This window comes from Bidens hawaiensis, unplaced genomic scaffold, assembly GCF_021521415.1.
Source record: "Bidens hawaiensis isolate Kalapana, Puna unplaced genomic scaffold, B.hawaiensis_p1.1 tig00020897_1, whole genome shotgun sequence".
Classification (NCBI taxonomy): Eukaryota; Viridiplantae; Streptophyta; class Magnoliopsida; order Asterales; family Asteraceae; genus Bidens; species Bidens hawaiensis.
This window is the reverse complement of record NW_027493220.1, coordinates 52,334-66,385: the sequence shown is the minus strand read 5'-3', so window position 1 is coordinate 66,385 and position 14,052 is coordinate 52,334.

The following is a 14,052-nucleotide window of genomic DNA, read 5'->3' as shown; positions in this document are numbered from 1 at the left end:
CCTCTTTCGAAGACTCCCGCTGAAATTATCACCACAGAGAATATAAAATTTAGAAAGCCACAGCCATTAACAAGAAGATCATTCTTGGATGCTACTAAGCACTGTTCGTATCATGACGACATTGGTCATAATACGAATGAATGTAGAACATTGAAAAATGAAATTGAGACGGCTGTGAAATCTGGAAAGCTCAAACACTTGGTAAAAAATGGAAAACCGGACAATGGAAAAACACCTGTTCGGGACATCCAAGGCCCGAGTAAGAAACAAATTAAAGATTTGAATGTTCATATGATACAAAGAGAGTTCCATACAGGGAATAAGAGAAAAGAATCTGATGATGAAGAGTGGAAGAATGAACCAGTGATCTTCCCTCGAATTAAAGGAGGCCCGAACAATAAGAATCCCCTGATCATCACTGCTCTCTTCGGGCACTATCGTTCTCATTACGTCTTCTTCGACACGGGTAGCACATCAGATATCATGTATGAACAATGCTTTGATCAGCTTGACAAAGAAGATAAAGAAAGATTGAAGCCCATTCACGCTCCAGTATCGGGATTTGGAGGAGAAATAATGCATCTGCGAGGTGTAATCTCATTCCTAGTTACCCTGAGTGATGGAATTCATTCGAGGACCAAGGAGGTCGAATTTCTGGTTTTGCCAGCAACATCAAGACATGATATTATCCTTGGACGAAAAGCGATTGGTGATTTCAATGCTCATCCGTCCACAGCACACGGTGCAGTAGGAGTCCCAACTTGTACTGGCATCGCAGTAATTCATATTAATAGGCACTGCTTTGCAACCGAGAGCTCAAAGCCCAGCAAGATCCCAAAACAAACTTTGAGAACTAAACCGGTGAAGTGGGTCTTGAACAAAGATTTCCCTGATCAAACTGTAACAATTGGACCCGCTATCTCCGAGATAGTGCGGACTTTCTTGAAACAGTTATTATTAAAGAATGTCAATGTTTTCGAATGGAAACCTGCGGACATGACGGGTGTCCCGTGGAACATTGCGGAACACAAACTAAGGGTAAACCCGTTGTTTACGCCAATTGTTCAAAAACAACGTAAGATGGGTCCGGAACAAACAAAAGCAATGAATGAACAAGTCCAGGACCTCTTGCAGGCAGGGATCATTCGTCCAATTCGTTACCAAAATTGGGTCGCCAACCCAGTTATCGTCCCCAAAAGCAATGGGGCATGGCGAATGTGTATCGATTTCAAGGACCTAAATAAAGCATGTCCCAAGGATTGTTATCCTTTACCCGAAATAGATCTCAAATTTGATGCTGTGGAACCATTCAAATTCAAGTGCTTCTTGGATGCTTACAAAGGCTACCATCAGATCCGCTTGGCAGCGGGTGATAAGGACAAAACAGCATTCTGTACCGATCAAGGCACCTTTTGTTACAAAATGATGCCTTTCGGACTAAAAAATGTTGGAGCCACGTATCAACGATTGATGGACACAGCATTTAAAGGACAAATTGGTCGAAACTTAGAGGTGTATATGGACGATCTTGTAATCAAAAGTGTTGATGAAGATCAGATGCTGAGAGATATTGAAGAGACTTTCGAAACATTGAAAGGTATTAACATGAAGTTAAATCCAGCCAAGTGTTCATTCAGAATGGAAGAGGGAAAGTTTCTGGGTGTGATTGTCACGGATTAGGCTTCAAAGCTAATCCAAGTAAAGTTCAAGCCATAGCCTGCATGCCTTCCCCGTCCTCCCTCAAGGAAGTTCAGACACTCAATGGGCGTTTGGTTGCTTTGAATCGATTCTTGGCAAACCATGCAGCCAAATCTCACACATTTATCTTAACACTAAGAAATTGCCTTAAGAAAGCATATTTCAATTGGACTGCGGAAGCAGAATAAGCTTTTTTGGAAGTTAAAAAATGTTTGATGGAGCTGCCCACGTTAACAGCACCCTGTGCGGGGGAACCGTTAACATTATACCTATCAGCCTCAGACATTGCCATCGGGGCCGTCCTCCTGACAGATCGAAAGAATATTCAAACACCGATCTACTACGTCAGCAGAACACTATCGGACCCGGAAACAAGATACTCCATGCTTGAAAAACTTGTTTTGGCACTGGTCTATGCTGCCCGACGCCTCCGCAGGTACTTTCAAGGGCACCCCATCAATGTTTTAACCGGATACAAGCTCAAAAATGTTCTCAGTAAGCCCGAATTATCTGGCCGACTGGCCAAATGGGCCATCGAACTAGATGAACATGCAATAGAATACAAACCTAGGCCAGCAATCAAAGGGCAGGTGTTGGCGGACTTCGTGACATAAGTTCCGCATCACAAAGAAAAAGAATGTTTAATCGAGCAACAACCCCAAGCACCTCCGGAATTGGGACAAATTTGGTCCTTATTCACGGATGGAGCTTCAAGCAATGAGGGATGTGGCGCAGGCCTCAGGCTGGTCAATCCCGAAGGCCGTGAGTTTACATATGCCATAAAGCTGGACTTCAAAAGTACCAACAACGAGGCAGAATATGAAGCTTTCTTGGCAGGCTTGCGGATAGCCAAAAAGCTCGGAGTTAAACATTTAGAAGCCCGAGTGGATTCCATGTTGATTGCGGGACAGATCAACGGTACATACGAAGCAAAAAACGATATCATGGCTTCATATGTGTCACCGGCAAAGAATTTGATGCTTCAGTTCTCTTCTTGCAAAGTCATTCATATAAAGAGAAGTGAAAACAAATCATCGGATGCTCTCAGTAAATTGGCTTCAACGAATTTCGAACATTTTGCCAAAGACATCCGCATCGAGGTATTAGATCGCCCGTCTGTTCCACAACATTAGGTGTTAGTGATCCAAACGGGAGTAGAATCCTGGATGACACCCCTTGCAGCGTACTTGTCATCCGGAACACTTCCGGAAGAAAAAACAGCGGCCCGGAAGATAAAGCACAAAGCCTTGAACTACCAAATACATGACGGTGTTTTATACCGACGTTCCTTCCTTGGCCCACTACTCCGATGTGTGGATGCCGAGGACGCGAATTATTTAATCAGAGAGGTTCACGAAGGCATCTGTGGTCTTCACGCGGGTCCGCGGATGGTCGTAGCAAAGGTAATGAACGTTGGATATTACTGGCCGGGGATGCATATGGATGTTGTACGTGAAATCAGGAAGTGTGATTCATGTCAACGCCATGCTCTTAACATGCTGCGACCAAAAAATGAATTAGTTCCAGTCACTTCAGCTTGGCTGTTCCAGAAATGGGCAGTTGACATAATGGGACCTTTCCTGAAGCCCCCGGACGCGTCAAATTCTTGATAGTAGCCATCGACTACTTTATAAAGTGGGTGGAGGCTAAACCAATGGCTTCCATAACAGCAGCAAATGTTAAAAAAATCCTATGGGAATTCATAATATGCCGGTTTGGCCTCCCTCTAGAACTCGTTAGTGATAACGGGACACAATTCGCGGACAGTGGGTTGCAAGAATGGTTAAAAGAGTTACACATTTCTCAAATCTTCACCTATGTAGCCCACCCGCAAGCGAATGGTCAAGTCGAAAGAACAAATCGGACGATCAAAGAAGGAATCAAAATGAGGCTGGGAACAAAACGAACGGGATGGGTGGACGAATTTCCCCATGTACTATGGGCCTTCCACACTCAAAGGAATTCCAACAATTCCGAAACCCCCTTCAGTTTAACATATGGCACAGAAGCCATGATTCCCGCCGAGATTGGTATCCCATCCGCCAGAGTCCTTATGATTGAAGATAATGATCATGAGCTCCGGATGAACCTCGACCTCCTCGAGGAAAGGAGGGAAATGGCATCGATCCGCGAGCATAATTACAAACGACAGTTACAAAAGTATTATGACTAGCGGGTTCAAAGATGTGAATTCGATGCGGGAGATTATGTCTTCCGCAGTAACGAAGCCTCAGGGCAAGTTGGCCCCTACATGGGAAGGACCTTATAGAATCCAGAAAGTTCTGTCTAAAGGTGCCTATAAACTAGAAAGGTTGGACGGGACAGAGGTCCCTAGAACTTGGAATGGGGCCCAAATGAGGAAATGATACATTTAGTATGTTTATCTTTTGGCCTGCGTGCCTAACTAGAAGTTCACAACATATGTAATTTCATTTCTTGTATTTTGGCTTATGCCTCAATTATGAAAATTTTCATTTTAGTCATTTGAGACTTGTATCATTAGGTAATCCTTTATTGGCGTACAAAGAAGATCCTACAAAACACTTATATTATGACAAATAAACAAAGTGTAACGGATGCAAAATTAAGCCTTCTTTATTCATACAAATGAGATTACAACAAAAGGATCAAGTTACAACAAAACAAAAGAGAGAGAGAGAGAGAGAGAGAGAGAGAGAAAGTCAAGCTAAAAAAACAAAAAAACAAAAATTTATGATGCGGCATCTTTAGGCCCCGCACCTCCGCCTTTCGCATCTTCAGCATCTTCTTCTTCTTCTTCTTCTTCGTTTCCTCCATCAAGTCCAAGAAGAGTCTTTAATTGCTGAATGCTATCCTCCTCATCAGCAAGCCCGGATATCTGCTCCGTCAAAGAAAATTTCAAAGAATCAAAATCCTTTGATTTATGCTTCAAAATGGCAATAGTATCTTTGCAGGCCAACACATACTCCTCAGGAAGCTTAGAAGTCGAGCCAAACTGATAACCTTCTTGAAAGCCTAGTTGGCGACCGACTTGCTTCGAAGCTTTGACGAGGATAGCAACACAATTCCCAAGTTCGTCACTCGCTCGAACATTGGCAATGACCTGTTGATACAATCATATATAAGTAACTCTAAAAATACTTGGAACATTTATGATGAGAATAAGGCACATACCTTGGGAAAAGCTTCCGCCAATAACCATTTTTGGTCTGCCTTGGCCTGGATGATTTCCATCTTGTGTTTAGCACATTCTAAGGCTTGATCACGGTTTTTAGCATTAAGATCTATCAAGCGCTTGTCCTTGGCCGCTGATTCAGCCTGCGGGGTTTCCAGTAATTTGGCTTGTTCATCTAATTGCTTTTGAAGAGCGACCCTGGCTCCCTCAGCAGCGGACCGAGAAGCTTTTTCCGCCTCCAGGGCCTGGCTGGCCTCCCTAGCTTCGTTTATAGCTTTAAGAGCTTCTTGTTTAGCTTCAGAAGCAGAGGCCGCCAGCTCATCCCATTGTTCATTCATCGTAAACCAGTCCCTGGTTATTTTATGGGTGGTGGAAATAGTGTTCGCCAAATAGTAAGAATGAGAGTTCAGCAACTCTTGGCGAACACTAAGACGACGCCTCTCCTTTTCACCGTGCGGGAGACACTCCCCCAGAAATTCAAAACATGTGTCCACGTTACGGAATGTCGAATCCCGACGTAAGGACCAGTTAGGTTGATGAGGGGTGGGGTCCTCCTCCTCAAGAGTAGGAGAGGTTCGGGAAGAATAGGGGAACGTGCTTATGCCCCCTTGATCCCTAAAGTGGTGTACATTGTACGAAGGTGACACCTTGGCGTGAACAACGGTGTCCGCCTCCTTATTCTTCAATGGAGAGTCATCCGTCACAACAACCGGGTCCTCAGCAGTATTAGGAGGCGACTGTGGCGGACGAAGAGGTGAACTTTTCAATCCGGAAATACCCTCGGAAAGATTATCCAGGTTCACTGAAAAACGCTAACAATGATTTAACATCACAATAAACAAAGAGAAAAAGGAAGTAGGAACTTCGCATACCCAGCGAAGGGTCCTCCGCATCAAGTTGTTCCAATCGTGCTTCCAAGGCGGAAGGTTTGGTCTTTTTTGACTTCTTCTTCTTGGGAACATCCTTTACAGGATGAATTTTCCGCTTGCCCGCCGCCTTGGAGGCGCCCGCATCAACGGTCGGGCGTTTACCCTCAGCAGTAATATCATCAGGTCCCGGACCCTCAACTTCTGCAGTGGTGTCAGCGTCATCATGGCTCGTTGCTTGAGCAGTCGCGGCTCGTTGACGAGTGAGACCTGCAGTTGAGTCCACAGCCTTATTAGCATCAGTTGAATAAACTTCTTCACAGAGTGACGACTCCTCGCTAGATGAAAAGAGTACAATCACTCCGCCAGAAGTAATGGCAGTTAATGGCTGGGGTTGTAGAATGCCCTCACCTTTAAGTATGGCCTCTTCAATATGCTTCTCACCTTTGGCATACATCGGTTCAGAGACCACGGGTTCCGGACGAAGGGCAACAGGGAACAGAAAGTTATCGCTCGTCCGATCCAGAAATGGAACATCTTTTGGGTCAATCGGACGCCGCACCATCATGCCTCCTTCTTTGTCCAACAAAGTACTGAACGCAGAACCTTCACCTACACAAATATACGAAAGTCAGAAATTATTCATATCAATGTCGGAGGCCATAAACAAAGCTCACTCTTATCAGTCTTCTCGTAATATGGTTCCAATTCAGTGAACGGCCATAAACGGCTCATCTTCGCGCTCACCGCGCCCCCTCATGAATGGGACGCATGGAAGTAGGAGTTGAGGTTAGAGTCTTGAACCATGGAAGATCCTCATGAGCGGAAGCAGGAACCATGGGCATAGGAAACTCCGCCTTACGTTTCGTCATTGAAAACGGAATAACATCCTCTCTGATCCAGAAAAATTTTGGTTTCCAGCCATGAAGACTACGGATCCACTCTGTACCAACAGTCTTCTTCTTATTACAGATGCAAAACTATACCATCCGTCACGGAAGGTCATTTTGTAAAATACGGCAAACATGCCAACAGAGGGATCAAAATTGTGAGTTTGACAGCAAAATTCGAAATGTCGAATTCTCAACATCCCAAAGGGATGGATCTGTGAGAGATGAATTCCATATGTCGTCAAGATCGACCGGACGAACTGCGTCACCGGAATCCGGAAATTCCCCGTTGTAAAATGGTCTATATACACAGCCATCTTCTTTGCAGGCGGACTAGTGGCAATAGAACCATTACCCGGACGTTCTGGTTCCCACTCCGGCGCCAGTCCATATACATTGACAACATCGTTAAATTCTTCTTCTTTAAGGCAAACCTCAACTTCAGTAATAGTAGGGGTACCCTTCTTCTCTTTAGCCATTTTAACTCCACAAATATCAAGAAAATCACAGAAAGAGGAAGAAATATCAAAGAAAAATGAAAAACTTCAAACGTTTGAAAGAAAAGAAATCTGAAAGTGATAAAGAGCAAATAGAAGATACAAGGGCCATATTTATACTCATCGCAATTAATGCGATCTATAAAGCGCCAGAGGATAGAGAAACCGCGGACCGACAAATGACTGACACGTCACGGGAAATTCAAGATAATGAAAACAGACTGTCGGCAGCGTCATATACGTCCTGTCAGTTACCCCAAAAAGTTTCTCTCTCCGCCACGTCACTATAGTTATCCAAAACTTTCAAATATTTCAACAAATTGAAGGATTCAGAAAATTCCTCTCAAAAGGTATTAAAAGCAGTAAAAAGATCACAAGAAGTCAAAAGAAATATTCTTCATTAATGATCCAAAAAACATTACAAGAAGGAAAGAAAATTTTTTACAAGTTATAGAAACAGTAAATCTATCCTAAGGGTTTGAAGCGGACGGGTCTTCCGAGGCCTTCATAGACGTGTCTTCTGAAGAATCATCTCCAGAGTCTTCCCCAAGATAGGTCTTCAAAAGTTGTAGACCATTATCTGCGGATGCAAACTCCGGAAGTATTTGCTGAAGCGGAAACACTAGGTCGTCATGTTCTTTTACCCGCATAACTCGGGCTTGCTTGACATCAACTCCATGAAGAGGATGATCTTTGAATGTGCGGCTGCTCTGAGCATACCTCATCCCTTCATAAAAGCCCACAACACGCCCAAGTGAGGAAGAAGCAGACATCGCATTGGCAAAGCTGTCATTTAGCTCCTTACCTCATTTGATATGGCGAACAACCTGTTAAGACAAAAACATAAATTCCCAATATCAAAAGGTACGAGTGAAACAACAAATGATAAAGTTTGACTTACAACATCAACTCCCTGAGTAAGGAACCATTGACGGTCCTGTTCCGCACGCTCGGAACTCCTTTGATTCCACGATAGCTTCCTCATGAGCTTGGACGAGGGAATCATAAGCAGTCTGGATTTCAACAGCACTTTGATCCTTAAGTTCAGCCCGCTCCTTCTACAGCTTTAGCTCCGCTTCAAGATCGTGAATTCGCGCACCTTGAAGGGCTACTTGATTTTCTAATGAAGTATTAGCCTCTTGAACACGAGTCAACTCGTCTCTTTCCCTCTGAGCCTTAGCTCGAGCAGCTTCAAGAACGGAATTCTGCTTTTCACAAGCTTCCTTCCATCGACGGGCAGCCTCAGTATTACGGTCCTGTTCACTTCTAAGAGCATTTTCCGCGTCAGCCTGTTTCCATCTAGCAGTTTGAGCAGCAAGGCGATATTCCTCAACTTCTTTCCTCGCGGCCTCAGTGGCTCGGCGAGCTTCACCCACTTTCCCACTCAACGTACGCCATTCGCTCAGAACCTCTTGGCTACCGACCAGAGCATTAGCCAAATGGTAAGCTACGTTCGTGTGAAGGTCATGTCGGGAAAAGTCACGCTGATAGGCCATTTCAGCAGGTGGCGCACAGTGTTCAACGAACTCCATACAGGTTCTAGGTTGGGAAAACCGCGAACCGTTAGTAATGCCCCAGGGAGGAACAAACAGCTCATATTTGTCCCCCAAGCCTGTATCCCCGTAATAACGGGAACCCGAGGGTTTAAGGCAAGCTGGGGTGGAAGAAGACTGTTGAGGAGGAGGTTGACGTGGAAACTCGCCAGTCTGAATATGCTCCTCCTCAGCAGTAGGATTGTCTTGCTGATAACCACTACCACCCCCACCTTGAAACAAATAGTCAAAACGGGTATCACGGCCGGACTGATTGTCCGGACCTCCCGTTGAAACATCAGTTGGAGGAGTCGGCATCCTCTCGTCTGCAGTAACCTCAACCAAAGGGGAGGTTGGACGATCCTCCACGTTAGCAGCATCAGGCGGAGTAGATGGTTTATCCTCTGCCCCTCCCCTTGAAAAAGGGGATGATGGCTCTTCAGTGTGAGGAGTTGGTGTGGATAACTTCTCCGATATATTCTCACTGAAGATCAACGGATCTACACAACAAGATTTATACTTAGCAAAATACTAATAAAAAGAATACAGTATTTAAAGGCTGGCATGTACCTTCAACAGTGTCAAGACGGTCAGCAAGGCTATACTGTGGCTTCTTAGGACGTTGTATTTTCCGTTTTTTCTTTAATGGTCCCGCCTCAGTGTCCGCAGCCTTCTCGTTCGTACGACCCGTCTGGGAGGCTAAGAAAACTCTCCTTTGCTCCAATTCTGCCAATAAATGTGAGACAGATGAAGGTTCAGAAGTATCAAAATCCTCTTCCTCTTCGGAGGCAGAAGACATAAAAACGTTACCACCGTCATCACTTGACGATAAGATGGCAACTATCCCGTCCGAAGTAACGGCAGTAAGAGGAGGAGGGTTTAGAATATACGCACCTGTTTCAAAGGTGGCATTTGAGATTACAGGTTCAGCCCGAACTTTCTTCGGAAACAGAAATTGAGATTTAGTTTTGTCAAGAATGGGTTGGTCCCCCGCCTCACGGATACTCTCACGGACACAACCCCTATCCCCAAAAAGAACGTTAAACATGGGACTCCGACCTGAGGAAATAAAAACTTAATCATTCAACGATTCAGAATAAAGAAGAAATAAGTATACAAGGGAACTTACGTTCATGCAAGTCTACAAAAATAGGCTCCATGATTCCGTCGGCCACAGACGACTCATGCCTGCCCACACCAATGCCTCTTCCGGCAAGGCACGCATAGGTGAGGGCTCCATGGTAAGCATGCGATACCATTCACGACCCTCATGAGCAACAGTCACTACCTCCGGGAGAGCAGAATTCACAGGGCGGCGAACCATGGTTAGAGGCACCACGTCCTCGGATATCCAGAAAAACTTGTTACGCCAGTCGGCGGACAACCTTTCAACCTCATTCCCAAGGCTCCGATCGGAAAATCCTTGGCACGTATACCAGCCATTATGGTTAGCAAGGCGATAGAAAACCGGGAATCGATCTATGTGGGGAACCATATCACGTGCTATACATACAAATTCATAATGACGAATTCGCATCATAGCACGCGGGTGTAGCTGAGATAGATGGATCCCATAAGTAGTCAAAATCCTCTCGAGAAATTTCGTTATAGGAAGACGAAAATTCCCATGAACGAAATAATCGGCATACAAAGCCATTTTCCCAGGCGGTGGGAAAATGGCTATTGAACCGATAGATGGACACTCTGGTTCCCACTCGGGTGGAATTCCATACGTTTCCAATAATTTTTCATACTCCGAGTAGTGCCATGCCACTTCTATCTCATCAACCTCAGTTTGAACATTCGACATTATAGAAGGATTTGATGAAAGAATATAAGAAGGTTCAATGTTTTCTAAGAGAGGAAATATAAAGGATAATCAAAGGAAAGGAACGATATGTAACGATTCCGACGAAACCCGGTATACCCTAACTGGTAGACAATAGTTACGTCATATTTAATGTCGGGTACATGAGTTACCATAGTAACTATACGAGAATACAGGGTTCACTGTATTGATTGTGCGTGAATAAATAATTCATCGTATTGAATATGCGATTAATCGATTGATAGTTATTGAAACCCGAACGAATCGAGGGTTCAATTATAGACGAGATATATGATATTTAGTGATTTTACGAAGCATTAATGCTTTGGGATAAGTAAAGTACGGCACAGAAAAAGAATTTCGATTTAATGGTACGACGGTACATTAAACGAAACCTTTAATACCAAACCGAGCAAGAGATGATCGATCAAGCCGAAAAAGATGCGCGATAATTAATGATACGATGTTTTAAGTTAATAAATGACATGGTTTAAGTTTTTAAAGTTTTTAAATCGGTTTTATATAAATTTCATTTTTAAGCCGAAAAACGACCGTTTTAGCCTCGTTTTAAGCCGAATTAAACGTTTAACCGAAAAACAAACTGAACCAGATTATCCAAAACATTATCCGGATTACGAGAATCCAAATATGTGGCTAAGGTTGGAGAAGTGGGTCCCACCCCACCCCTCTACTAATTCCGATCGGAAATGGGGGATCTCCCCTAGCCCTTTCATTTCTTTTTTTACAACAAAAATCTCTATGAACTTCAATCCTCTCCACATCAAGATCATAAAAACCGAAATTTTATCAAGAAAACCGAGGTAAAAAGTCGAGTTATTTACGTTTCCATCTTCGTTTCTTGAGTTTGTTTGGAAGGAAATGAGGTTTCAAAGATGAAAACCGATTCTTGCATGATCAAGTGATGTATACGGGTTATACAAGGGATCTTGGTCCAAGAAAGGAGTTAAACGAATCAAAAACGAATTTTTACGGTTAAATCTTTGTTTTTGGAATCATAACCGAAACCATGAAAGAAATGGCTTGATCGTGAGTGTAACTTGCTTGGTAATGTGGTATGTTGTTTGTAGGTTCTGTATTTAGTGGTAAATAAGGCGGAAAGACGAGTTTGTAGCTTGTAGTGGCGGAAAACGAAAGGTATATTCGGTTATGTTCGGTGTATGTGTTTTGGGACAGATTGTTGATGGTTTAGAGTTGGGTCATGAAATTTTACAGGGATGTTCTACACATGAAAATAAGAGTTCTGTGAATTTTTGGTAATTTTTGGACAAAGGAGGAATATTTGGTGAATTTAATGCTCGGTTTTGGCCAAAAATGGTGAAAAATAGTTAAATATCATGAAAAATTCTGGAAAATTGCAGATAAGCTTTTTATATAATGTACAAGTCACACACAAAATTTGAGGTCATTTGGAGAAGTCTAAGTATGCTTTTCGGTTAAACGAGTTCTAGGGTTTTCTAGCTCGGTTTTAGTGAAAATGGCATGTAAAAGAAGATTTTGGTTCTGGAAAAATTTTAGGGGACTATGTGGATGGCAGGGGACATCCAGGAAAAATTTGGGATTTTTCTAAGGTAGTTTGGTATTTACGACATATTTAGTGTTTAAATGGTGTTTAAAAATAGATAAATAAATTTTAAATATAAGAATTAATTCTGGAAATATTTTTATAAAATTCCCCACTGTTAAAAAGTGATTTGTGCAAAATTTCAAGATCCGAGAGTAAACGGATAATTATTTGTGCTAATTATCAAACTTTTAAAGTTAAAACGCGTAAACCGGTGAAGTTCGCTTAAGCGAGCTGACTGGTGTATAAAAACCTTAAAAATGAACTATTTTCATATAAATGAGTTAAACAAGTAAAAATAAATCATCCGAAAATAATTCGGATGATTTGAGTAGTTTTAACCTATTTTAACAGTTTCCGGTACGCCAAAGACGGAAACGGGTCCCGCGGCCAATCGGGACGTCTAAACCGAGCTATAATTTCACATCTTTAATTAAATTATCAGTCAATCACTATTTTCGGGTCAGGTGTGACCAAACTTATTTTTGAAACATAAAAACGGATAACCGTGCTAGGCACGCAAAACGAGAAAAACGACTAATAGTAGTTGTGACCATGGAACTCTAAACGACATCACAATCTGAGTTCGGAGAAGTGTTTCTGGGTTAACCTTGCCCCCAGAACGGGTACAGTGCTGGGTTAACAGTGCCCCCAGATGTACCGGTTAACTTGGTTAAAGTTATATTAATAATGAGTGTATAGTAACGATCGTAGGGATCATATTACGGATTGGACGTGTTAATTGATAATGATTGTTGTTACCTACTTGCATGTGCTAAGGTGAGTTTCACAAGCCCCTTTTTCTGAATAGTTTTCAAATATTTTCCCGGGGCGGAAAGCATGTTACTAATAAAATGTTTAAGTACATACTGAACGCATGGATTTGCGCGTATTTATAAATATTTGATTGTACGGGGATCGTACGGAATGGGTACAGTACTGGGTTAACAGTGTCCCCAGATGTCTTTGGAAGTGTTACTGGGTTAACAGTGTCCCCAGATGTCTTTGGAAGTGTTACTGGGTTAACTGTGTCCCCAGATGTCTTTGGAAGTGTTACTGGGTTAACTGTGTCCCCAGATGTCTTTGGAAGTGTTACTGGGTTAACTGTGTCCCCAGATGTCTTTGGAAGTGTTTCTGGGTTAACGTTGCCCCCAGAATAAGTACAGTACTGGGTTAACAGTGTCCCCAGATAATATTATATTTTGATAATGATTTATCATGGTTTACTCGAATTGTGAAACTCACCAACTATTCGTAGTTGACCCGTTTTCTCACATGCTTTTCAGGTACAATTAAGATGAAGTGATTGCTTACGTGCTAAGTGCTTGATGTGTGTAAGATTTGCGTGCAGGATGTTAGGATACATTATAACATATAGAATTGTGTATCGTATTGTATGATGTGTGTATCACCTAGACGGTAATGAAATACAAGATAATGTAATTTTAAGTATATTAATGTATTCAGTTTTCTTTATAAACAATGTGGTTGATATCAGACGAGTCTGTCGCATCCCGTTTACGTTTCCGCTGCGATTGCGGGGTGTTACACGATAAAACTTCGAAAAGAATAAGTTTATCCCTATTTATACACATAGCAATTAATGCGATGGGATATGAACAGTAGAGAGAGAAGTTCATGACCCAACCAGTGATTGCCACGTCACGCGGGAAATTCGAAAAAGAGAAAAAGTTGTACGTTCGGGTACAGTGACAGTCGTAAAAAACGTTCCATCATCTGTTCACGCGCCTGCGAGTGGTCAACTTGTCATTTTTCATGATTATCCATACCAACAGAAGATATTTTCTACCTAACTTCGAAAAACAAAAATCCCCAAAATACATTAAGTCCAGAATTTCACCCGCATAAAGACTTCACACGGAAGAAACACTGGACTGAGGGGACTTGTAGAGGTAGGGTACTAAAAAGACCCAAATACCCTTAAATATCACCCGCGGGGCACAGAGAATCCTTTTACAAGCCACCCGCGAGACACATGGATCAC